At 35.1% G+C, this 25,361-nt stretch overlaps 24 non-coding genes across 24 annotated transcripts; 13 read left to right on the top strand and 11 right to left on the bottom strand.

Moving 5' to 3' along the window:
- The first annotated feature begins 11,872 nt into the window (after nucleotides 1-11,872).
- Nucleotides 11,873-11,945, top strand: Trnar-ucg (transfer RNA arginine (anticodon UCG)). Its single transcript has one exon. It is a non-coding gene; the product is annotated as a tRNA-Arg (tRNA).
- Nucleotides 11,946-12,470: 525 nt separating this feature from the next.
- Nucleotides 12,471-12,543, bottom strand: Trnak-cuu (transfer RNA lysine (anticodon CUU)). Its single transcript has one exon. It is a non-coding gene; the product is annotated as a tRNA-Lys (tRNA).
- A 437-nt stretch (nucleotides 12,544-12,980) lies between these two features.
- Trnar-ucg (transfer RNA arginine (anticodon UCG)) lies at nucleotides 12,981-13,053 on the top strand. The gene has a single exon. It is a non-coding gene; the product is annotated as a tRNA-Arg (tRNA).
- A 525-nt stretch (nucleotides 13,054-13,578) lies between these two features.
- Trnak-cuu (transfer RNA lysine (anticodon CUU)) lies at nucleotides 13,579-13,651 on the bottom strand. Its single transcript has one exon. It is a non-coding gene; the product is annotated as a tRNA-Lys (tRNA).
- A 437-nt stretch (nucleotides 13,652-14,088) lies between these two features.
- Nucleotides 14,089-14,161, top strand: Trnar-ucg (transfer RNA arginine (anticodon UCG)). Its single transcript has one exon. It is a non-coding gene; the product is annotated as a tRNA-Arg (tRNA).
- Nucleotides 14,162-14,686: 525 nt separating this feature from the next.
- On the bottom strand, nucleotides 14,687-14,759 carry Trnak-cuu (transfer RNA lysine (anticodon CUU)). Its single transcript has one exon. It is a non-coding gene; the product is annotated as a tRNA-Lys (tRNA).
- Nucleotides 14,760-15,196: 437 nt separating this feature from the next.
- On the top strand, nucleotides 15,197-15,269 carry Trnar-ucg (transfer RNA arginine (anticodon UCG)). Its single transcript has one exon. It is a non-coding gene; the product is annotated as a tRNA-Arg (tRNA).
- A 525-nt stretch (nucleotides 15,270-15,794) lies between these two features.
- Nucleotides 15,795-15,867, bottom strand: Trnak-cuu (transfer RNA lysine (anticodon CUU)). The gene has a single exon. It is a non-coding gene; the product is annotated as a tRNA-Lys (tRNA).
- A 437-nt stretch (nucleotides 15,868-16,304) lies between these two features.
- On the top strand, nucleotides 16,305-16,377 carry Trnar-ucg (transfer RNA arginine (anticodon UCG)). Its single transcript has one exon. It is a non-coding gene; the product is annotated as a tRNA-Arg (tRNA).
- A 525-nt stretch (nucleotides 16,378-16,902) lies between these two features.
- Nucleotides 16,903-16,975, bottom strand: Trnak-cuu (transfer RNA lysine (anticodon CUU)). Its single transcript has one exon. It is a non-coding gene; the product is annotated as a tRNA-Lys (tRNA).
- A 437-nt stretch (nucleotides 16,976-17,412) lies between these two features.
- Trnar-ucg (transfer RNA arginine (anticodon UCG)) lies at nucleotides 17,413-17,485 on the top strand. The gene has a single exon. It is a non-coding gene; the product is annotated as a tRNA-Arg (tRNA).
- A 525-nt stretch (nucleotides 17,486-18,010) lies between these two features.
- Trnak-cuu (transfer RNA lysine (anticodon CUU)) lies at nucleotides 18,011-18,083 on the bottom strand. The gene has a single exon. It is a non-coding gene; the product is annotated as a tRNA-Lys (tRNA).
- Nucleotides 18,084-18,520: 437 nt separating this feature from the next.
- Trnar-ucg (transfer RNA arginine (anticodon UCG)) lies at nucleotides 18,521-18,593 on the top strand. Its single transcript has one exon. It is a non-coding gene; the product is annotated as a tRNA-Arg (tRNA).
- Nucleotides 18,594-19,118: 525 nt separating this feature from the next.
- Nucleotides 19,119-19,191, bottom strand: Trnak-cuu (transfer RNA lysine (anticodon CUU)). Its single transcript has one exon. It is a non-coding gene; the product is annotated as a tRNA-Lys (tRNA).
- Nucleotides 19,192-19,628: 437 nt separating this feature from the next.
- On the top strand, nucleotides 19,629-19,701 carry Trnar-ucg (transfer RNA arginine (anticodon UCG)). The gene has a single exon. It is a non-coding gene; the product is annotated as a tRNA-Arg (tRNA).
- Nucleotides 19,702-20,237: 536 nt separating this feature from the next.
- Trnak-cuu (transfer RNA lysine (anticodon CUU)) lies at nucleotides 20,238-20,310 on the bottom strand. The gene has a single exon. It is a non-coding gene; the product is annotated as a tRNA-Lys (tRNA).
- A 437-nt stretch (nucleotides 20,311-20,747) lies between these two features.
- Nucleotides 20,748-20,820, top strand: Trnar-ucg (transfer RNA arginine (anticodon UCG)). Its single transcript has one exon. It is a non-coding gene; the product is annotated as a tRNA-Arg (tRNA).
- A 525-nt stretch (nucleotides 20,821-21,345) lies between these two features.
- Nucleotides 21,346-21,418, bottom strand: Trnak-cuu (transfer RNA lysine (anticodon CUU)). The gene has a single exon. It is a non-coding gene; the product is annotated as a tRNA-Lys (tRNA).
- A 437-nt stretch (nucleotides 21,419-21,855) lies between these two features.
- Trnar-ucg (transfer RNA arginine (anticodon UCG)) lies at nucleotides 21,856-21,928 on the top strand. Its single transcript has one exon. It is a non-coding gene; the product is annotated as a tRNA-Arg (tRNA).
- A 1,022-nt stretch (nucleotides 21,929-22,950) lies between these two features.
- On the top strand, nucleotides 22,951-23,023 carry Trnar-ucg (transfer RNA arginine (anticodon UCG)). Its single transcript has one exon. It is a non-coding gene; the product is annotated as a tRNA-Arg (tRNA).
- Nucleotides 23,024-23,548: 525 nt separating this feature from the next.
- Nucleotides 23,549-23,621, bottom strand: Trnak-cuu (transfer RNA lysine (anticodon CUU)). The gene has a single exon. It is a non-coding gene; the product is annotated as a tRNA-Lys (tRNA).
- A 437-nt stretch (nucleotides 23,622-24,058) lies between these two features.
- Trnar-ucg (transfer RNA arginine (anticodon UCG)) lies at nucleotides 24,059-24,131 on the top strand. The gene has a single exon. It is a non-coding gene; the product is annotated as a tRNA-Arg (tRNA).
- A 525-nt stretch (nucleotides 24,132-24,656) lies between these two features.
- Nucleotides 24,657-24,729, bottom strand: Trnak-cuu (transfer RNA lysine (anticodon CUU)). The gene has a single exon. It is a non-coding gene; the product is annotated as a tRNA-Lys (tRNA).
- A 437-nt stretch (nucleotides 24,730-25,166) lies between these two features.
- Trnar-ucg (transfer RNA arginine (anticodon UCG)) lies at nucleotides 25,167-25,239 on the top strand. Its single transcript has one exon. It is a non-coding gene; the product is annotated as a tRNA-Arg (tRNA).
- Nucleotides 25,240-25,361: the final 122 nt, after the last annotated feature.

The following is a 25,361-nucleotide window of genomic DNA, read 5'->3' as shown; positions in this document are numbered from 1 at the left end:
AAGGTTTGCCAAGCACAATGGAAATCTATTCTTCGGGTAGAAAATCCTTAGGATATCGAGCAATTACAGTTCGCATATGTATATGATCCTTGGGGTATCTTTCAAATCTCTATTTCTATAAATCTCAGCAACTATAATGGAAGCATTCATTACATTCGTCGCAAGCTATTGTAATGTTTCCTGAAACTTCTCTGTATATCTGGCATTTATAACTGTTTTATCTCTCTCTTTATGATCATCAGCTAGGTTTTGTTGTTAAGTTTTTTGCTTTTAGTTACTAATAATTACTTCCGGTTCTGGTCATCAAAGGCCAACGTAAAAATAAGTTTCAAAGTTGATGCAATACTCTTATTCAACTCATCTATTGAAGGTTGCGTTTACTATATGAACTCATGAATGAATTGGCATTTATATCTGAACCATTGACCTGGGTGGACTTATTTCTTCCGTTTGATTTAAAGTACGTTTTGAATGTATTCAATAAGTTATATCAGCTTTATTTTTTTAATCTTATATATGGTTCTATTTGCAGTCCCTTCGGATCATAAGGTTTCTTGTTGTAGTGTATGTTTGTACTACCGGTATATTACATGTATCCATTGGTGTAGGCTTTTTTTTAGATGTGACTTTTGTATTGCTCAAAAATCATAAATCAGCTGGAGAAGACACCATTAGTGCAGAACTCCTAAAGTTAGATGTAGAAACAACAGCATCAATTCTACACACAATATTTAGTAGAGCATCAATTCTACACACAATATTAAGTAGAGCATCAATTCTACACACAATATTTAGTAGAATATGAGAGAAAGAAGTTATACCCATGGACTGGGAAGAAGGACTACTGGTTAAAAAAAAAGTGATATGAAAAATTGCAACAATTTTACTATATGTACCCGCAAACGTGTTCCTTCGAGTTATTGCCAAGCTAATAATAGATGCTTTAGATGACATCATGCGGAAAGAACAAGCAAATTTTAAAGCCAATAAAGGGTGTAGTGACCACATATTCACACCCAGACACATCATATAATTGTGAATATAATGGCAACACAACATCTTCATAAATATTGTGAACTTTGAAAGTTTTTTTATATAGCTTGGACAGAGATATCATGTGGGAAATATATGAGAACGTACGGAATACCAGATAAAATAATTAGCATGATCAAACTATTTTATAACAACTAAAACTGTGTCCCACACAATGGAATCCAATTCACCTAGTTCAATGTACAATGACGAGTAAGACAGGGAGGTACCATCTCTCCCCTTTATTTCCCCATTGTCATCGACTGGTGCATGAGCAGAACACTTGGGAATAGAAGAACTGGAATAAGATGGTCGATGAACACAATTTTAGATGACCTATATTTTGCAATCGACATATGCCTATTATTAACGAAACGAACAAACATGCAGAACAAAACATCAAGACTACATGAGACTGCTCTGTCTGTAGGTTTAAAGATAAACACTCAAAAGACAAAGATAATAAGCCTAAATGAAAAAAAATACAAAACAACCAATAACACTTACAGTAAATAACATAGATGAAGTGGAGAATTTTACATATCTTGGCACCAATATCGACCAGGACATCGGAACTAGCAAAGATGTAATGGCAAGGATCAACAAAGCCATAACTTCTTCCTGCAATCTACGAACAATATGGAAAACAACATCAATATCCATTACCACAAAAATAAAAATCTATAATAGCAATGTGACATCAGTTTTGCTATAAGGTGCAGAGTCATAGAAGGTTATCAAATCAGACTTCAACAAACTGTCATCACGTGTCTTCGTAAAATTTGCAAGATATTCTGACCAAAAATTAACAGTAATAAAGACATATACAACCAAACTTTACAAAGAGATAACAGAGTAGAAATTAAAGGCGATGGAAATGGATTGGTCATGTTCTGCGAAAAGACAAAGATGACATAACAAAGATGGCTCTTTGTTGGACACCAGCAGAGGGACAAAGAAAGAGAGGGAGACCAAAAGAAATATGGCGACACAAAATAGAGAATGAACTGAGAATCATGGGAATGACATGGGGAGAGACAGAAAGAAAGACACAAGACAGTCAACAGTGGAGGTCTTTGGTAGTGGCTTCATGTGCAAGTGCGCACGAAGTAAGTACGTAAGAAGGTAAATTAAAGGATAGTGTGAAGGGTTCGCACCGTGTATGACGGAAGATAAAAATTGAAACTATATATTCAAATTCATCACGCAAATAACATTAAAAAATCCAAAGTGAAATACTAAAATGTCGTTACAAACGAGCTATAATGAGATGAGACACGAGAATAACTTAACAAATATATATCCTTATTTCATGAAATACATCTTCACAAACTCTTCGCTTATCCATTCAAATTATAATGACTTTATGTATTGTCAACACTTTCAAATAAAGGCAAAAGTAATATACCGCTGTTCAAAAGCCATGAATCAATTCAGAGAAAACAAATCGGGGTTACAAACTAAAACCGAGGGAAACCATTTTCTCTCTCCCAATTGATCGCAATTTCTACCTACTGCAGTATTCCTTTATTCACTTCATCAATCTTCAGTTTTGTTGTTCGTACATCTTGAAAATAATCTTATTTTGTGTAAAATTGGTCATCGCAATAAAGTCATGCAAACGTCATTTCAAAAAGAAAAAAATATATATGTGACTCTATTTACATAGCTACAAGTATGCAATCCAGCTATAAACTCGTTTATGTATTACTTAGTATAAGATTATAATAGTTAGAAAAAAGTAAAAGAACAAAAGCACCGAAAAATAAAGACAACAGTAGTATACTGCTGTTTTAAGGTCGATTGGGAGGGATCAAAGCCAGGCTACAAACTAAAACCGAGAGAAACACATCAACTATAGCAAGAAAATAACGTAACAACAGAAACCCTGAAGTGCAAAAATATCAAACATACATACGACAACCAAACATTCACAATTATTTTCACAATACCAGTTCAAATAATAATGATTACGACGGCATTGAAAGTCTATTTTGAATTATTACTGTGACGACGTCATAATAATTTGGACAAACAATACTTTATCCATGTAAAATGGAAATTAAATGGACTATACTGAACAATAAGACATATGTTAAATGTACAGAACTTACAGAATTATCAAACTGAGATACTAGTAGTTATTTTTAGCAAATACAAACATTCATCAAATAGTATATATTTTGAAACTTTGAAACTGAAGGGTTATCTTAAATTTCAGTAAATCTGATCTATTTGTTGTTAGCCTTTCATTCAGTATTGTATAATTCTAGTGGGCTGTTAGTCACAAGGGTGTTACTAGCCCAGTAGCAAATACTTGTGTGAAAAGATATCACGTTGTTAAAATTAAATATTTTTCGTTCTTTTGGAAATTTTTCTAAATAAGCAATTTAATTAAGACTTTCTACATTTCGGCCTTGGGTATATTTGAAAAGATATTTATTGCTGAATAGTTTTTGATGCAGAAAAATTGCAATGTTAAAGCTAAAAACTATCCAATTTATACGCTTTCAGAAAACTTTCAATGATTAACTTAATGATCAATCTGATAAAAATATTGATCTCTGATTTCGTTATACTTCAGATATAGTATAACGAACTTAGATATCAATATTTTAATTAGATTGCTTAATGATTATATTCTTATACATTTGTATTTGAGTATTGTATTTTTTGTGTTTTAAAATCTACTTTTGTTGACCTGATTTACCTTTTTCATTTGTAGAAAAATACAGCTATACAGTCTGTCATTTTCATCGTGTACAGAAGGTAAAATTACGAAATTGAAGCGACTCATTTTGTTGAGCAAAGTGTCAAATAAAGAAGTGAAATGTTGTAACATGTTTTTACGTTTAACTGTAAAAGAGGGACGAAATATACCAGATGGATAATCAAACTCATAGATAGAAAATAAACTGACAACGCCATGGCTAAAAATAAAAAGACAAACAGACAAATAATAATACAGAAGACACAGAAAACTAAAGACTAAGCAACACTAAACCCATTAAAAACTTTGGGGGATGGTGATCTGGAAGGGTAAGCAGATCCTGCTCCACATGTGACATCCGTCGTCTTGTTTATGTTATTTCAAATCCGGTAAATAGTCTAATTCGGTAGGTCAAATTCGTAAAAAGGGAAAGGGCGTTGTAGTTTCGTCATAAGGAACATATCCGATATCGTCGGCTTTGTTTGACATGGGGTGGCAATTTTGAAGCGACGAAAAAGTAACAAGGTAAGTTCAAGCATCAATATTTCTTATTTTTAGAAATCTCAGTACCATATAATGTATTGCACGGAAGGAACCGCAACATGGGCAGTCGTTTTCAGGGCTCAGATTTCTCATACACCTCGCCCTAGTTTTCAGTGTTGCAGATTTTGAGGTTTTATATGTTAATTTCGGTATAAAAACTACTTTACACAACTACCCTCCGTTTCATTTATATAGAATTGTATTCTTCAAATTTATTCGGTAGGTCAAATTCGTAAAAAGGGAAAGGGCGTTGTAGTTTCGTCATAAGGAACATATCCGATATCGTCGGCTTTGTTTGACATGGGGTGGCAATTTTGAAGCGACGAAAAAGTAACAAGGTAAGTTCAAGCATCAATATTTCTTATTTTTAGAAATTTCAGTACCATATAATGTATTGCACGGAAGGAACCGCAACATGGGCAGTCGTTTTCAGGGCTCAGTATTCTCAAACACCTCGCCCTAGTTTTCCGTGTTGCAGATTTTGAGGCTTTATATGTTAATTTCGGTATAAAAACTACTTTACACAACTACCCTCCGTTTCATTTATATAGAATTGTATTCTTCAAATTTATTTATACCAAATACCACTTTCTTAGTTAAAATTAATTGGTTTTAAAACTGTTATTCAACAAAAAATGAAGTGTCGCTCGGGGTGTCAGATTTTGCGTCGCAAGAGGTAGAGGCTTGTAAAAAAAAAGAACAAATTTTCTTATAAATCGATCTCTATCTGATACTTTTTAATTCAAACACACCTACACTGTTATAATGACAAATTACAAACCTAAGGTATGTCATTTGGTCAATATTTTAGTCTTTTAAGTAATGTGCATTTTTATTGATAAACATAGCGAATAAAGCCTCAAAGTAGAAAAAATGGATATGAATAGAAATGTAATGTTGTTTGTTTTATATTATACCTTTGGAATACATGACCACTGCCCTTTCCTCGATCTTGATATCTATATCATAAACGGGAAGCTCAATACAAAAATTTACGATAAAAGAGATGATTTTTCATTTCCTTTTGTTAATTATACATTTTAAGTTGGTGACGTTCTCTTGTCACCATCTTATGGTGTTTATATATCTCAACTTGTACGATTCGCTCGTGTATGGACCTATGGAACATTTTAACCACTGTCAAATTTGCTCTAAATGCGTTAGTTTTTGAGATATATTAGCCAAAATGCATTTGACCGATTGTAACAACGTATTAGATTTTAGCGAGAGAAATTTATGTATTACTGAAAAATTATTACACCAGGGTTTCCGATATCACAAACTGGTAAAAACATTTGCTAAATTTTATCACCGGTATATTTGTAAGGAAATAATTCGTAAATATAACTCAACATGCAGACATCTTATACGTTCAGGTATTTCACATCCAATTTTTATGGAAATATTCTTTATAAAGCACAGAAATGTCAGTATTCTCCTCAGAAACTAACAAAAACTTTAAATAGACTTATTAAAAAGGGATAAAGTTACGATACTGTTGTCAGGTCATTAAAGATTTCATTCATTTAGGCTTTAATACTGATTCACTTATAGGGTCTTTGCATCGGAACTAAACACATTTATTTCTAAAAAAAAAGTTGTTGGCATGACACGGGTTATGTTCTTCTCATATATTTTATGATAGTATGATACTAAACCCCTAACGGGAGGGATTGTGCCGGATATTCATATGATGAAGACATAATTTTTCAATCAGTTTAATTGAGGTCTGGAGCTGACATGTCAGTTGACTGCTAGTAGTCTGTTGTTATTTATGTATTATTGTCATTTTATTTATTTTCTGTTATTACATCTTTTGACATCGGACTGGGACTTCTTTTGAACTGAATTTTAATGTGCGAATTGTTATGCGTTTACTTTTCTACATTAGCTAGAGGTATAGGGGGAGGGTTGAGATATCATCAGCATGTTTAACCCCGCCGCAATTTTGCGTCTGTCCCAAGTCAGGAGCCTCTGGCCTTTGTTAGACTTGCATAAATTAAAATTTTAGTTTCTTGTTTATAATTCGGAGTTTAGTATGACGTCCATTATCACTGTACTAGTATGCATATTTTTAGGGGCCAACTGAAGGACAACTACGGGTGAGGAAATTCTCGCTACTTTGAAGACCAATTGGTTGCCTTCGGCTGTTGCCTGCTCTATGATCGGGTGGTTGTCGCTTTGACATATTCACCATTTTTTTTCTCAATTTTATATTGACAAATGGACGTAAGAATATGAAAATTACACGTATGAATGAAGAAAGGTGTACCCGATTAATTATCAAATCACTAATCATTTATATTGAGTTGAATAGGAATACACTTAATTAAATGCTATGAACAGATTAATCTTTAATCTTTCCATGATTTTTTTTTTCAATTTCGTAAATGCAAATGTAAATGATATTATATAATTTTTCTTTAGTAACTGTATCAGTTTATTTTCAAAACTGATCGACGCCAAAATAGATTAATTGTTGATTATACATTATATAAATGCATGAACGTATATATCTTTTAAAAAAACGGAACTAGAAGGATTTGAAATAGACCACGAAGAGGAGGTTGACGAACAGTTTGTGTTTTACCATGATAGTGACTTAAAAGGAAAAGAAATCGTTTACCAGCTTGAAAACTAAATATTTTAAGCCATTTTTTACAATTTTGTCATGGTAAAGTAGATGTGAATGAAATCAAAAGCATATGTTTTATAAGACCAAAAACAGGCAAAATGAAAAATCCTTGTTTTGTCATGGTAAAGTAGATGTGTTTGAAATAAAATGTATCATATGAAGACTAATTTACATGCAAATATGCATTTTTTTATGACAAGCCTCTACCCCTTACGACGCATAATCTGACACCCCGAGCGACACTTTATATTTTGATGAATAACAGTTTTAAAACCAATTTATTTTAACTATAAAAGTGGTATTTGGTATAAGTCAATGAGAGGAATACAATTCTATATAAATGATACGGATGGTAGTTGTGTAAAGTAGTTTTTATACCGAAATTAGCATCTAAAGCCTCAAAATCTGCAACACGTAAAACTAGGGCGAGGTGTTTGAGAATACTGAGCACTGAAAACGACTGCTTCTGCTTTCAGAAAATAGATTATGTTGAGGTTCCTTCCGTGCAATACATTATATGGTACTGAGAGTTCTAAAAATAAGGAATTTTGATACTTGAACTTACCTGTTTCTTTTTCGTCGCTTCAAAATTGCCACCCCATGTCAAACAAAGCCGACACCCCGCATGTGGCGTTCTACATGGTGTTAATGGAAACTTTTGAACAAAGTGGACCTCTGTTTTGACTTATAAATGTATTTGAATAAATGTCAAAATCGAATTAGAGTTATCCCGCTTTACACAGCTAGCTGTTCAATCCAAACAGTTTGTTTTTGTTATTTGTATAATTGTCATCATAATCAGAAGAGAAAACAAATAAAACTAATCAAAGATATCAGGCTTATACTAGTAAATATGAAACATTTCATTTGGTCTGGTAATGAAATAATCACTATAAAAACGTCCAAGTAATCAAAAAATCAAAAAATGAATGAGTGGGCTGACAAATCTAATTTAGTACTTGATAATCTTTGTATAATCTAAATATGTTCTCAACAAATTGTTCGGCCAGTCTTGACTGTCTTGACCAGGCTCTGGCAATCTCAACCTGTCTTGACCTTATGACTTAGTCTTAAGTAGTCTGAATCAGCCCACCTATCTCAAATATATATTGATCTTACAAAATTCCTGTTTTTTTAGTAGTTTAGTTCATTGCTGTCAAAAGTAATGATTTAATTAATAGGCTAAAATAGCGAGAATTTCCAGTTCGAACTAAATTCAGAAAGTCCCCGTTATAAATTAATAAATTCTATAATATCAACATGGATTTTCATGTCACTCTAGTTGATCTTCAGCAATCTCAATTTTATATTAATCTTACAGAATGCCAGGTTATTAAGTACATGTAAAATTGAGAATGGAAATGGGGAATGTGTCAAAGAGACAACAACCCGATCAAATAAAAAAAAAAACCACAACAGCAGAAGGTCACCAACAGGTCTTCAATGTAGCGAGAAATTCCCGCACCCGGAGGCGTTCTTCAGCTGGCCCCTAAACAAATATATACTAGTTCAGTGATAATGAACGCCAAACTAATTTCCAAATTGTACACAAGAAACTAAAATTAAAATAATACAAGACTAACAAAGGACAGAGGCTCCTGACTTTGGACAGGCGCAAAAATGCGGCGGGGTTAAACATGTTTGTGAGATCTCAACCCTCCCCCTATACCTCTAACCAATGTAGTTTAGTTCATTGCTGTACAATTTAAGGATTTAGTAAATAGTAAATAGATTTAAAAAACTTAAATTTTCAATTCGAACTAAGTTCTGATAGTCACTTTTAAAAATTTCAATGACTTTAACAAATCACCTTGGATTTTCATATGATCTTACATAATGCCAGGTTGCTTGAAGGTTTGGTTTCTGGTGTCAAATTTTTTGGATTTAATCTATAGGTAGAAGAAGCTTTCAGTTTAGGCTAAATTCTGAGAGTCGCCTTTAAAACTTTGTATAGCTTTTTCAAATCAACTTGGATTTTCATCAAACTTTATAGCTATCTCAATTATTATTGATCTTACAAGATGAAAGGCTAATTGGTAGTTTGGTTGATTTCTGTCAACTTATATGATTTAATTATAAGTTAAAAAAAGGTACAATTTTCAGTTTTGATTTATCATAGTCAAATCATAGTCTTTTTTTTGCTTTAAAAAGACCATTATTTCTTTCTTGAAAACTATAAAAGATACAGCAAAGTGATTTGAAAAAGTTATACAGAGACATTTGAAATAAAACCATGCTCTGTTTTTAATTAGGACAATGATATGAAATTAAATTTCCTTAAAGTCCAATTTTGCCTAAATTAATAGGGTATTTTGAAATTTGAATACATGTATATTAAAGGTAGATTGACCAATGTAAATTGCAAATATACACTGTTTTCTTCAAGATAAAATCTCTAGAGATATGACAACCATACAAAACTATTGTGAATTATCAAAATATTAAAAAAAGATACTAAGATAATCATGTAATTTTAAATAAGAGTTCAAATTCACCATGAAAGAGGTTTCTTCATTTAATTTGGTCATTTGATGATTATTATTTTATTTTTAAAGTTAACGTCCAACTTATATTGTCTCTTAGAAAATATCATGTATGTACATGATAACATATTAAATATGTTGAAGTATGATAAAAACAAAATAAAGAGCCGATATGTCATACTTGAACATTAATTAAATTTGCCAATCAAACAATTACTATAGTAAATATCATTTAGGTGTATTACCTGATATAAATTATATGTAACAGTAGGTCCGGTAGTAAAATTTGTCTGCCAGACATTTTTTTCCTAGTTAATCAAGTCCATGTCCATGATTTTACTAGGAAAAGAAGTCCTAGGACAAATTTTCCTAGAAAAATAAGTCCATAGCTAGTAAAATATGTCTGCCACTTATTTTCCTAGGAAAAATTGTCCCAAGACTTTTTTTTTTCTTTCAGTTTTCCTTTTATTACAAAAATCATTCGAAATGAAAAAGTTTCATTAATGTTTCCAATCAAAATAAAGGACATGTACGTTATAACCTAGACATGTTAATGGCATGGACTTCGAAGGTTAATCTGGGACATACATTTAACTAAAATATTGATACACAACTGTAAAACAATATTATAACATAACAGTTCAATTTACCTTTTAAAATAAAGGGTATGGACATTTTTACCTAGGAATATTAATGACATGGACATGATTTCCTAGGGACAATAATCTGGGAACATGAATTCTAATAAATGTTAATGCACAACTCTTTAACAATATTAAAACATGAATACTGAGTTTCCAAATGTTTATATAAAAAAAACTTTTTATATTAAAGGACATGGACATTTTTATCAGGGAATTTTAATGAAATAGACATTTTTATCAGGGAATTTTAATGAAAAGGACATTTTAATCAGGGAATTTTAATGAAATGGACATGATTTCCTAGGAAAATTTGTCTGGGGACATATATTTTATTAACAAAAAATTAATACACAACTTTTTAACAATATCACAACATAATATTTATATGCAACTTTTAAAATTAAGAGCATGGACGTTTTTACCTAGGATTCTACAATGTATTAACGGCATGGACATGATTTCCTTGGAAAATTAGTCTGGGAACATTAATTTTATCAAAAATATAAATATGCAACTCTTTAAACAACATTAAAAATTAACTTTTAAATTTAATTGTTCATATGTAATTTATTTCATAATGGGATTTTATAGGACATAATATCATAGGAAAATTAGTCTGGTGACATAGATTACTAACATTGGACTAAATATACTAGTAAATTCTGTAAACATGGACTTTTTATACTAGTAATATTTGTCTGCCAAGACATATTTTACCCAGACAAATTTATCAGTTACAATTAGAATATAAATATTAGCAGCATGCATTTTTAATTTAATATATTTTAACAAACAAAGCCATATTTTTTAGATATGGCAAATAAACAAGCATAAGTTTTACATTGTTTTTTTTATATACAATCTTAACTATTGTATTGGTTGTACACATTTTTTGTGTGGATATTTAGTTGATAAATCTGTTTGTTTGATGACAATAGTTTAAATAAATCTGCATGTCCAATGGTCACCAAAGGTGCAAAAGTGGAGACCCTATGCTTGTAGTAAATGAAAAATATTGCATGGCTCCTAAGTTTAATAAAAGTTGATAGTTTACAGTTTTGTAAGGTTAAGGAAAAGAGATAAGTATATCTCTATTTATGAATATACACCAAACAGCTATGATAATTCAACTAAGAGGGGGCAATACCTTGTTATGTTAACCTGTTTTGGCTCTTTTCAAGGTGTTGTTAACTGTTATCTGAGACAAATTAAAGCTGTTAACTGTTTGCAACCCAAATTGTTAACTGCTATCATCATTTTTGCATTTTTGTTAACTGTTTTTGCCAAAATCTAGGTGTTGTTAACAGGTTAAACCCTATTGCCCCCCTCAGCTAAGCTAGCTTCTTCAAAACCAATATGATTGAAATAGAATAACAAACTAGGGTTTGCCAATATCCATGAATATACCCTTAAATGAGGTACCTCTAAGAGTTTCACATATATCCATCATTTAGCTAGGATGTCCGAGCAACACTTACACAACACTTACATCAGAGTAACTTATCTGAATAGAAGAAGGAGAGTTTCTAGATCGAGGGAGTAAATTCAGTAAATAAATATACGTCATTGAGGACCGCCCATGGAACCGCCCATTTGGGGGAGAGCTTTCTGTATAGAACTGAAAACATGTGCTCCTCTGATTGGTAGATAATGTTTGTAATTAATATTTTGTATACGACGCTCGATTCATAAGGCTAGCACATTTTGTATTGTGTTTCTTGACCATTTTTGATTACGTCAAGAGCAGATTATTCAGAGAGAAGGCAAAATGCCACTATCCAGATTTGCGATGTTTAAGTTCTATTTTGCCCGAATGTATTGCTAAGACCGCGTGGCCTAATGGATAAGGCGTCTGACTTCGAATCAGAAGATTGCGAGTTCGAGTCTCGTCGTGGTCGAAGACTTTTTGCAGTAGCATGACCGAGGAATTTCGGCAGGCGATTTCTAAATAGCGATCCGTATTCACACGGCAATGTCAAAGTCAGCACAAGTTTTCGATCAACAAATATAAGATATCTTTGCAAATACTTTTTTCTTCTTCCTGAAATGAGAAATAAAATGCAGTCACTATATATATTTACATCTTTTGTATATCTGATCAGATCAACCACACTCGTTTCGATGTAGAAATATAAGGCGTAAATTGAATGCGCGATCTTGAAACAGATCTTCAATGGAATCGGCATGCAGAGTCCGATTTCGTGTTTTGATTTTGCAAAAGACACTTTTTGCACGAAATTCACGGGTACGGCTGCGATCAAGTAAAATGAAAGCAGGATCTCGTGCACTTTTATAGACCACCGTTTATGAAATCGATTTATGTCTAATAAACATTAGGTGGCAAATATAAAACTCACTAGATTGCAGTTATCGTGTATTTTTCCGTCTTCTACAAATTGTCAAACGATACAATAAAAATTAACCGCCCAACGTGGGGCTCGAACCCACGACCCCGAGATTAAGAGTCTCGTGCTCTACCGACTGAGCTAGCCGGGCAGATGTATACCAATTGTAAAGAAATGGGTGTCGTTTGTAAGAAGCGGTTAATTAGTGCGATAGTTATTTTTGCGTCAACCTGTTTGCCCATGGCTATTTGTTACATCTAAAGAACAAATGCAAAACTATTTTATCAGTTCCATTGATTTTATATTGAAAAGCCACAAATTCTGTCACCTTTAGTGTGAAAACAATGTTGGCGCCAAAATCTCAGAAATGTTTCATTGTTAATATCGAGCCCAGTAATAATGTAAATGTATTATAAAGCATATATATACGATATACGTTCGAATTCGATTCATAAGGCTAGCACATTTTGTATTGTGTTTCTTGACCATTTTTGATTACGTCAAGAGCAGATTATTCAGAGAGAAGGCAAAATGCCACTATCCAGATTTGCGATGTTTAAGTTCTATTTTGCCCGAATGTATTGCTAAGACCGCGTGGCCTAATGGATAAGGCGTCTGACTTCGAATCAGAAGATTGCGAGTTCGAGTCTCGTCGTGGTCGAAGACTTTTTGCAGTAGCATGACCGAGGAATTTCGGCAGGCGATTTCTAAATAGCGATCCGTATTCACACGGCAATGTCAAAGTCAGCACAAGTTTTCGATCAACAAATATAAGATATCTTTGCAAATACTTTTTTCTTCTTCCTGAAATGAGAAATAAAATGCAGTCACTATATATATTTACATCTTTTGTATATCTGATCAGATCAACCACACTCGTTTCGATGTAGAAATATAAGGCGTAAATTGAATGCGCGATCTTGAAACAGATCTTCAATGGAATCGGCATGCAGAGTCCGATTTCGTGTTTTGATTTTGCAAAAGACACTTTTTGCACGAAATTCACGGGTACGGCTGCGATCAAGTAAAATGAAAGCAGGATCTCGTGCACTTTTATAGACCACCGTTTATGAAATCGATTTATGTCTAATAAACATTAGGTGGCAAATATAAAACTCACTAGATTGCAGTTATCGTGTATTTTTCCGTCTTCTACAAATTGTCAAACGATACAATAAAAATTAACCGCCCAACGTGGGGCTCGAACCCACGACCCCGAGATTAAGAGTCTCGTGCTCTACCGACTGAGCTAGCCGGGCAGATGTATACCAATTGTAAAGAAATGGGTGTCGTTTGTAAGAAGCGGTTAATTAGTGCGATAGTTATTTTTGCGTCAACCTGTTTGCCCATGGCTATTTGTTACATCTAAAGAACAAATGCAAAACTATTTTATCAGTTCCATTGATTTTATATTGAAAAGCCACAAATTCTGTCACCTTTAGTGTGAAAACAATGTTGGCGCCAAAATCTCAGAAATGTTTCATTGTTAATATCGAGCCCAGTAATAATGTAAATGTATTATAAAGCATATATATACGATATACGTTCGAATTCGATTCATAAGGCTAGCACATTTTGTATTGTGTTTCTTGACCATTTTTGATTACGTCAAGAGCAGATTATTCAGAGAGAAGGCAAAATGCCACTATCCAGATTTGCGATGTTTAAGTTCTATTTTGCCCGAATGTATTGCTAAGACCGCGTGGCCTAATGGATAAGGCGTCTGACTTCGAATCAGAAGATTGCGAGTTCGAGTCTCGTCGTGGTCGAAGACTTTTTGCAGTAGCATGACCGAGGAATTTCGGCAGGCGATTTCTAAATAGCGATCCGTATTCACACGGCAATGTCAAAGTCAGCACAAGTTTTCGATCAACAAATATAAGATATCTTTGCAAATACTTTTTTCTTCTTCCTGAAATGAGAAATAAAATGCAGTCACTATATATATTTACATCTTTTGTATATCTGATCAGATCAACCACACTCGTTTCGATGTAGAAATATAAGGCGTAAATTGAATGCGCGATCTTGAAACAGATCTTCAATGGAATCGGCATGCAGAGTCCGATTTCGTGTTTTGATTTTGCAAAAGACACTTTTTGCACGAAATTCACGGGTACGGCTGCGATCAAGTAAAATGAAAGCAGGATCTCGTGCACTTTTATAGACCACCGTTTATGAAATCGATTTATGTCTAATAAACATTAGGTGGCAAATATAAAACTCACTAGATTGCAGTTATCGTGTATTTTTCCGTCTTCTACAAATTGTCAAACGATACAATAAAAATTAACCGCCCAACGTGGGGCTCGAACCCACGACCCCGAGATTAAGAGTCTCGTGCTCTACCGACTGAGCTAGCCGGGCAGATGTATACCAATTGTAAAGAAATGGGTGTCGTTTGTAAGAAGCGGTTAATTAGTGCGATAGTTATTTTTGCGTCAACCTGTTTGCCCATGGCTATTTGTTACATCTAAAGAACAAATGCAAAACTATTTTATCAGTTCCATTGATTTTATATTGAAAAGCCACAAATTCTGTCACCTTTAGTGTGAAAACAATGTTGGCGCCAAAATCTCAGAAATGTTTCATTGTTAATATCGAGCCCAGTAATAATGTAAATGTATTATAAAGCATATATATACGATATACGTTCGAATTCGATTCATAAGGCTAGCACATTTTGTATTGTGTTTCTTGACCATTTTTGATTACGTCAAGAGCAGATTATTCAGAGAGAAGGCAAAATGCCACTATCCAGATTTGCGATGTTTAAGTTCTATTTTGCCCGAATGTATTGCTAAGACCGCGTGGCCTAATGGATAAGGCGTCTGACTTCGAATCAGAAGATTGCGAGTTCGAGTCTCGTCGTGGTCGAAGACTTTTTGCAGTAGCATGACCGAGGAATTTCGGCAGGCGATTTCTAAATAGCGATCCGTATTCACACGGCAATGTCAAAGTCAGCACAAGTTTTCGATCAACAAATATAAGATATCTTTGCAAATACTTTTTTCTTCTTCCTGAAATGAGAAATAAAATGCAGTCACTATATATATTTACATCTTTTGTATATCTGATCAGATCAACCACACTCGTTTCGATGTAGAAATATAAGGCGTAAATTGAATGCGCGATCTTGAAACAGATCTTCAATGGAATCGGCATGCAGAGTCCGATTTCGTGTTTTGATTTTGCAAAAGACACTTTTTGCACGAAATTCACGGGTACGGCTGCGATCAAGTAAAATGAAAGCAGGATCTCGTGCACTTTTATAGACCACCGTTTATGAAATCGATTTATGTCTAATAAACATTAGGTGGCAAATATAAAACTCACTAGATTGCAGTTATCGTGTATTTTTCCGTCTTCTACAAATTGTCAAACGATACAATAAAAATTAACCGCCCAACGTGGGGCTCGAACCCACGACCCCGAGATTAAGAGTCTCGTGCTCTACCGACTGAGCTAGCCGGGCAGATGTATACCAATTGTAAAGAAATGGGTGTCGTTTGTAAGAAGCGGTTAATTAGTGCGATAGTTATTTTTGCGTCAACCTGTTTGCCCATGGCTATTTGTTACATCTAAAGAACAAATGCAAAACTATTTTATCAGTTCCATTGATTTTATATTGAAAAGCCACAAATTCTGTCACCTTTAGTGTGAAAACAATGTTGGCGCCAAAATCTCAGAAATGTTTCATTGTTAATATCGAGCCCAGTAATAATGTAAATGTATTATAAAGCATATATATACGATATACGTTCGAATTCGATTCATAAGGCTAGCACATTTTGTATTGTGTTTCTTGACCATTTTTGATTACGTCAAGAGCAGATTATTCAGAGAGAAGGCAAAATGCCACTATCCAGATTTGCGATGTTTAAGTTCTATTTTGCCCGAATGTATTGCTAAGACCGCGTGGCCTAATGGATAAGGCGTCTGACTTCGAATCAGAAGATTGCGAGTTCGAGTCTCGTCGTGGTCGAAGACTTTTTGCAGTAGCATGACCGAGGAATTTCGGCAGGCGATTTCTAAATAGCGATCCGTATTCACACGGCAATGTCAAAGTCAGCACAAGTTTTCGATCAACAAATATAAGATATCTTTGCAAATACTTTTTTCTTCTTCCTGAAATGAGAAATAAAATGCAGTCACTATATATATTTACATCTTTTGTATATCTGATCAGATCAACCACACTCGTTTCGATGTAGAAATATAAGGCGTAAATTGAATGCGCGATCTTGAAACAGATCTTCAATGGAATCGGCATGCAGAGTCCGATTTCGTGTTTTGATTTTGCAAAAGACACTTTTTGCACGAAATTCACGGGTACGGCTGCGATCAAGTAAAATGAAAGCAGGATCTCGTGCACTTTTATAGACCACCGTTTATGAAATCGATTTATGTCTAATAAACATTAGGTGGCAAATATAAAACTCACTAGATTGCAGTTATCGTGTATTTTTCCGTCTTCTACAAATTGTCAAACGATACAATAAAAATTAACCGCCCAACGTGGGGCTCGAACCCACGACCCCGAGATTAAGAGTCTCGTGCTCTACCGACTGAGCTAGCCGGGCAGATGTATACCAATTGTAAAGAAATGGGTGTCGTTTGTAAGAAGCGGTTAATTAGTGCGATAGTTATTTTTGCGTCAACCTGTTTGCCCATGGCTATTTGTTACATCTAAAGAACAAATGCAAAACTATTTTATCAGTTCCATTGATTTTATATTGAAAAGCCACAAATTCTGTCACCTTTAGTGTGAAAACAATGTTGGCGCCAAAATCTCAGAAATGTTTCATTGTTAATATCGAGCCCAGTAATAATGTAAATGTATTATAAAGCATATATATACGATATACGTTCGAATTCGATTCATAAGGCTAGCACATTTTGTATTGTGTTTCTTGACCATTTTTGATTACGTCAAGAGCAGATTATTCAGAGAGAAGGCAAAATGCCACTATCCAGATTTGCGATGTTTAAGTTCTATTTTGCCCGAATGTATTGCTAAGACCGCGTGGCCTAATGGATAAGGCGTCTGACTTCGAATCAGAAGATTGCGAGTTCGAGTCTCGTCGTGGTCGAAGACTTTTTGCAGTAGCATGACCGAGGAATTTCGGCAGGCGATTTCTAAATAGCGATCCGTATTCACACGGCAATGTCAAAGTCAGCACAAGTTTTCGATCAACAAATATAAGATATCTTTGCAAATACTTTTTTCTTCTTCCTGAAATGAGAAATAAAATGCAGTCACTATATATATTTACATCTTTTGTATATCTGATCAGATCAACCACACTCGTTTCGATGTAGAAATATAAGGCGTAAATTGAATGCGCGATCTTGAAACAGATCTTCAATGGAATCGGCATGCAGAGTCCGATTTCGTGTTTTGATTTTGCAAAAGACACTTTTTGCACGAAATTCACGGGTACGGCTGCGATCAAGTAAAATGAAAGCAGGATCTCGTGCACTTTTATAGACCACCGTTTATGAAATCGATTTATGTCTAATAAACATTAGGTGGCAAATATAAAACTCACTAGATTGCAGTTATCGTGTATTTTTCCGTCTTCTACAAATTGTCAAACGATACAATAAAAATTAACCGCCCAACGTGGGGCTCGAACCCACGACCCCGAGATTAAGAGTCTCGTGCTCTACCGACTGAGCTAGCCGGGCAGATGTATACCAATTGTAAAGAAATGGGTGTCGTTTGTAAGAAGCGGTTAATTAGTGCGATAGTTATTTTTGCGTCAACCTGTTTGCCCATGGCTATTTGTTACATCTAAAGAACAAATGCAAAACTATTTTATCAGTTCCATTGATTTTATATTGAAAAGCCACAAATTCTGTCACCTTTAGTGTGAAAACAATGTTGGCGCCAAAATCTCAGAAATGTTTCATTGTTAATATCGAGCCCAGTAATAATGTAAATGTATTATAAAGCATATATATACGATATACGTTCGAATTCGATTCATAAGGCTAGCACATTTTGTATTGTGTTTCTTGACCATTTTTGATTACGTCAAGAGCAGATTATTCAGAGAGAAGGCAAAATGCCACTATCCAGATTTGCGATGTTTAAGTTCTATTTTGCCCGAATGTATTGCTAAGACCGCGTGGCCTAATGGATAAGGCGTCTGACTTCGAATCAGAAGATTGCGAGTTCGAGTCTCGTCGTGGTCGAAGACTTTTTGCAGTAGCATGACCGAGGAATTTCGGCAGGCGATTTCTAAATAGCGATCCGTATTCACACGGCAATGTCAAAGTCAGCACAAGTTTTCGATCAACAAATATAAGATATCTTTGCAAATACTTTTTTCTTCTTCCTGAAATGAGAAATAAAATGCAGTCACTATATATATTTACATCTTTTGTATATCTGATCAGATCAACCACACTCGTTTCGATGTAGAAATATAAGGCGTAAATTGAATGCGCGATCTTGAAACAGATCTTCAATGGAATCGGCATGCAGAGTCCGATTTCGTGTTTTGATTTTGCAAAAGACACTTTTTGCACGAAATTCACGGGTACGGCTGCGATCAAGTAAAATGAAAGCAGGATCTCGTGCACTTTTATAGACCACCGTTTATGAAATCGATTTATGTCTAATAAACATTAGGTGGCAAATATAAAACTCACTAGATTGCAGTTATCGTGTATTTTTCCGTCTTCTACAAATTGTCAAACGATACAATAAAAATTAACCGCCCAACGTGGGGCTCGAACCCACGACCCCGAGATTAAGAGTCTCGTGCTCTACCGACTGAGCTAGCCGGGCAGATGTATACCAATTGTAAAGAAATGGGTGTCGTTTGTAAGAAGCGGTTAATTAGTGCGATAGTTATTTTTGCGTCAACCTGTTTGCCCATGGCTATTTGTTACATCTAAAGAACAAATGCAAAACTATTTTATCAGTTCCATTGATTTTATATTGAAAAGCCACAAATTCTGTCACCTTTAGTGTGAAAACAATGTTGGCGCCAAAATCTCAGAAATGTTTCATTGTTAATATCGAGCCCAGTAATAATGTAAATGTATTATAAAGCATATATATACGATATACGTTCGAATTCGATTCATAAGGCTAGCACATTTTGTATTGTGTTTCTTGACCATTTTTGATTACGTCAAGAGCAGATTATTCAGAGAGAAGGCAAAATGCCACTATCCAGATTTGCGATGTTTAAGTTCTATTTTGCCCGAATGTATTGCTAAGACCGCGTGGCCTAATGGATAAGGCGTCTGACTTCGAATCAGAAGATTGCGAGTTCGAGTCTCGTCGTGGTCGAAGACTTTTTGCAGTAGCATGACCGAGGAATTTCGGCAGGCGATTTCTAAATAGCGATCCGTATTCACACGGCAATGTCAAAGCAGGGTCAAAGTCAGCACAAGTTTTCGATCAACAAATATAAGATATCTTTGCAAATACTTTTTTCTTCTTCCTGAAATGAGAAATAAAATGCAGTCACTATATATATTTACATCTTTTGTATATCTGATCAGATCAACCACACTCGTTTCGATGTAGAAATATAAGGCGTAAATTGAATGCGCGATCTTGAAACAGATCTTCAATGGAATCGGCATGCAGAGTCCGATTTCGTGTTTTGATTTTGCAAAAGACACTTTTTGCACGAAATTCACGGGTACGGCTGCGATCAAGTAAAATGAAAGCAGGATCTCGTGCACTTTTATAGACCACCGTTTATGAAATCGATTTATGTCTAATAAACATTAGGTGGCAAATATAAAACTCACTAGATTGCAGTTATCGTGTATTTTTCCGTCTTCTACAAATTGTCAAACGATACAATAAAAATTAACCGCCCAACGTGGGGCTCGAACCCACGACCCCGAGATTAAGAGTCTCGTGCTCTACCGACTGAGCTAGCCGGGCAGATGTATACCAATTGTAAAGAAATGGGTGTCGTTTGTAAGAAGCGGTTAATTAGTGCGATAGTTATTTTTGCGTCAACCTGTTTGCCCATGGCTATTTGTTACATCTAAAGAACAAATGCAAAACTATTTTATCAGTTCCATTGATTTTATATTGAAAAGCCACAAATTCTGTCACCTTTAGTGTGAAAACAATGTTGGCGCCAAAATCTCAGAAATGTTTCATTGTTAATATCGAGCCCAGTAATAATGTAAATGTATTATAAAGCATATATATACGATATACGTTCGAATTCGATTCATAAGGCTAGCACATTTTGTATTGTGTTTCTTGACCATTTTTGATTACGTCAAGAGCAGATTATTCAGAGAGAAGGCAAAATGCCACTATCCAGATTTGCGATGTTTAAGTTCTATTTTGCCCGAATGTATTGCTAAGACCGCGTGGCCTAATGGATAAGGCGTCTGACTTCGAATCAGAAGATTGCGAGTTCGAGTCTCGTCGTGGTCGAAGACTTTTTGCAGTAGCATGACCGAGGAATTTCGGCAGGCGATTTCTAAATAGCGATCCGTATTCACACGGCAATGTCAAAGTCAGCACAAGTTTTCGATCAACAAATATAAGATATCTTTGCAAATACTTTTTTCTTCTTCCTGAAATGAGAAATAAAATGCAGTCACTATATATATTTACATCTTTTGTATATCTGATCAGATCAACCACACTCGTTTCGATGTAGAAATATAAGGCGTAAATTGAATGCGCGATCTTGAAACAGATCTTCAATGGAATCGGCATGCAGAGTCCGATTTCGTGTTTTGATTTTGCAAAAGACACTTTTTGCACGAAATTCACGGGTACGGCTGCGATCAAGTAAAATGAAAGCAGGATCTCGTGCACTTTTATAGACCACCGTTTATGAAATCGATTTATGTCTAATAAACATTAGGTGGCAAATATAAAACTCACTAGATTGCAGTTATCGTGTATTTTTCCGTCTTCTACAAATTGTCAAACGATACAATAAAAATTAACCGCCCAACGTGGGGCTCGAACCCACGACCCCGAGATTAAGAGTCTCGTGCTCTACCGACTGAGCTAGCCGGGCAGATGTATACCAATTGTAAAGAAATGGGTGTCGTTTGTAAGAAGCGGTTAATTAGTGCGATAGTTATTTTTGCGTCAACCTGTTTGCCCATGGCTATTTGTTACATCTAAAGAACAAATGCAAAACTATTTTATCAGTTCCATTGATTTTATATTGAAAAGCCACAAATTCTGTCACCTTTAGTGTGAAAACAATGTTGGCGCCAAAATCTCAGAAATGTTTCATTGTTAATATCGAGCCCAGTAATAATGTAAATGTATTATAAAGCATATATATACGATATACGTTCGAATTCGATTCATAAGGCTAGCACATTTTGTATTGTGTTTCTTGACCATTTTTGATTACGTCAAGAGCAGATTATTCAGAGAGAAGGCAAAATGCCACTATCCAGATTTGCGATGTTTAAGTTCTATTTTGCCCGAATGTATTGCTAAGACCGCGTGGCCTAATGGATAAGGCGTCTGACTTCGAATCAGAAGATTGCGAGTTCGAGTCTCGTCGTGGTCGAAGACTTTTTGCAGTAGCATGACCGAGGAATTTCGGCAGGCGATTTCTAAATAGCGATCCGTATTCACACGGCAATGTCAAAGTCAGCACAAGTTTTCGATCAACAAATATAAGATATCTTTGCAAATACTTTTTTCTTCTTCCTGAAATGAGAAATAAAATGCAGTCACTATATATATTTACATCTTTTGTATATCTGATCAGATCAACCACACTCGTTTCGATGTAGAAATATAAGGCGTAAATTGAATGCGCGATCTTGAAACAGATCTTCAATGGAATCGGCATGCAGAGTCCGATTTCGTGTTTTGATTTTGCAAAAGACACTTTTTGCACGAAATTCACGGGTACGGCTGCGATCAAGTAAAATGAAAGCAGGATCTCGTGCACTTTTATAGACCACCGTTTATGAAATCGATTTATGTCTAATAAACATTAGGTGGCAAATATAAAACTCACTAGATTGCAGTTATCGTGTATTTTTCCGTCTTCTACAAATTGTCAAACGATACAATAAAAATTAACCGCCCAACGTGGGGCCCCGAGATTAAGAGTCTCGTGCTCTACCGACTGAGCTAGCCGGGCAGATGTATACCAATTGTAAAGAAATGGGTGTCGTTTGTAAGAAGCGGTTAATTAGTGCGATAGTTATTTTTGCGTCAACCTGTTTGCCCATGGCTATTTGTTACATCTAAAGAACAAATGCAAAACTATTTTATCAGTTCCATTGATTTTATATTGAAAAGCCACAAATTCTGTCACCTTTAGTGTGAAAACAATGTTGGCGCCAAAATCTCAGAAATGTTTCATTGTTAATATCGAGCCCAGTAATAATGTAAATGTATTATAAAGCATATATATACGATATACGTTCGAATTCGATTCATAAGGCTAGCACATTTTGTATTGTGTTTCTTGACCATTTTTGATTACGTCAAGAGCAGATTATTCAGAGAGAAGGCAAAATGCCACTATCCAGATTTGCGATGTTTAAGTTCTATTTTGCCCGAATGTATTGCTAAGACCGCGTGGCCTAATGGATAAGGCGTCTGACTTCGAATCAGAAGATTGCGAGTTCGAGTCTCGTCGTGGTCGAAGACTTTTTGCAGTAGCATGACCGAGGAATTTCGGCAGGCGATTTCTAAATAGCGATCCGTATTCACACGGCAATGTCAAAGTCAGCACAAGTTTTCGATCAACAAATATAAGATATCTTTGCAAATACTTTTTTCTTCTTCCTGAAATGAGAAATAAAATGCAGTCACTATATATATTTACATCTTTTGTATATCTGATCAGATCAACCACACTCGTTTCGATGTAGAAATATAAGGCGTAAATTGAATGCGCGATCTTGAAACAGATCTTCAATGGAATCGGCATGCAGAGTCCGATTTCGTGTTTTGATTTTGCAAAAGACACTTTTTGCACGAAATTCACGGGTACGGCTGCGATCAAGTAAAATGAAAGCAGGATCTCGTGCACTTTTATAGACCACCGTTTATGAAATCGATTTATGTCTAATAAACATTAGGTGGCAAATATAAAACTCACTAGATTGCAGTTATCGTGTATTTTTCCGTCTTCTACAAATTGTCAAACGATACAATAAAAATTAACCGCCCAACGTGGGGCTCGAACCCACGACCCCGAGATTAAGAGTCTCGTGCTCTACCGACTGAGCTAGCCGGGCAGATGTATACCAATTGTAAAGAAATGGGTGTCGTTTGTAAGAAGCGGTTAATTAGTGCGATAGTTATTTTTGCGTCAACCTGTTTGCCCATGGCTATTTGTTACATCTAAAGAACAAATGCAAAACTATTTTATCAGTTCCATTGATTTTATATTGAAAAGCCACAAATTCTGTCACCTTTAGTGTGAAAACAATGTTGGCGCCAAAATCTCAGAAATGTTTCATTGTTAATATCGAGCCCAGTAATAATGTAAATGTATTATAAAGCATATATATACGATATACGTTCGAATTCGATTCATAAGGCTAGCACATTTTGTATTGTGTTTCTTGACCATTTTTGATTACGTCAAGAGCAGATTATTCAGAGAGAAGGCAAAATGCCACTATCCAGATTTGCGATGTTTAAGTTCTATTTTGCCCGAATGTATTGCTAAGACCGCGTGGCCTAATGGATAAGGCGTCTGACTTCGAATCAGAAGATTGCGAGTTCGAGTCTCGTCGTGGTCGAAGACTTTTTGCAGTAGCATGACCGAGGAATTTCGGCAGGCGATTTCTAAATAGCGATCCGTATTCACACGGCAATGTCAAAGTCAGCACAAGTTTTCGATCAACAAATATAAGATATCTTTGCAAATACTTTTTTCTTCTTCCTGAAATGAGAAATAAAATGCAGTCACTATATATATTTACATCTTTTGTATATCTGATCAGATCAACCACACTCGTTTCGATGTAGAAATATAAGGCGTAAATTGAATGCGCGATCTTGAAACAGATCTTCAATGGAATCGGCATGCAGAGTCCGATTTCGTGTTTTGATTTTGCAAAAGACACTTTTTGCACGAAATTCACGGGTACGGCTGCGATCAAGTAAAATGAAAGCAGGATCTCGTGCACTTTTATAGACCACCGTTTATGAAATCGATTTATGTCTAATAAACATTAGGTGGCAAATATAAAACTCACTAGATTGCAGTTATCGTGTATTTTTCCGTCTTCTACAAATTGTCAAACGATACAATAAAAATTAACCGCCCAACGTGGGGCTCGAACCCACGACCCCGAGATTAAGAGTCTCGTGCTCTACCGACTGAGCTAGCCGGGCAGATGTATACCAATTGTAAAGAAATGGGTGTCGTTTGTAAGAAGCGGTTAATTAGTGCGATAGTTATTTTTGCGTCAACCTGTTTGCCCATGGCTATTTGTTACATCTAAAGAACAAATGCAAAACTATTTTATCAGTTCCATTGATTTTATATTGAAAAGCCACAAATTCTGTCACCTTTAGTGTGAAAACAATGTTGGCGCCAAAATCTCAGAAATGTTTCATTGTTAATATCGAGCCCAGTAATAATGTAAATGTATTATAAAGCATATATATACGATATACGTTCGAATTCGATTCATAAGGCTAGCACATTTTGTATTGTGTTTCTTGACCATTTTTGATTACGTCAAGAGCAGATTATTCAGAGAGAAGGCAAAATGCCACTATCCAGATTTGCGATGTTTAAGTTCTATTTTGCCCGAATGTATTGCTAAGACCGCGTGGCCTAATGGATAAGGCGTCTGACTTCGAATCAGAAGATTGCGAGTTCGAGTCTCGTCGTGGTCGAAGACTTTTTGCAGTAGCATGACCGAGGAATTTCGGCAGGCGATTTCTAAATAGCGATCCGTATTCACACGGCAATGTCAAAGCAGGGTCAAAGTCAGCACAAGTTTTCGATCAACAAATAT

This window comes from Mytilus trossulus, chromosome 3, assembly GCF_036588685.1.
Source record: "Mytilus trossulus isolate FHL-02 chromosome 3, PNRI_Mtr1.1.1.hap1, whole genome shotgun sequence".
NCBI classification, from domain to species: Eukaryota; Metazoa; Mollusca; class Bivalvia; order Mytilida; family Mytilidae; genus Mytilus; species Mytilus trossulus.
This window is presented reverse-complemented; position numbering and strand designations above follow the sequence as displayed.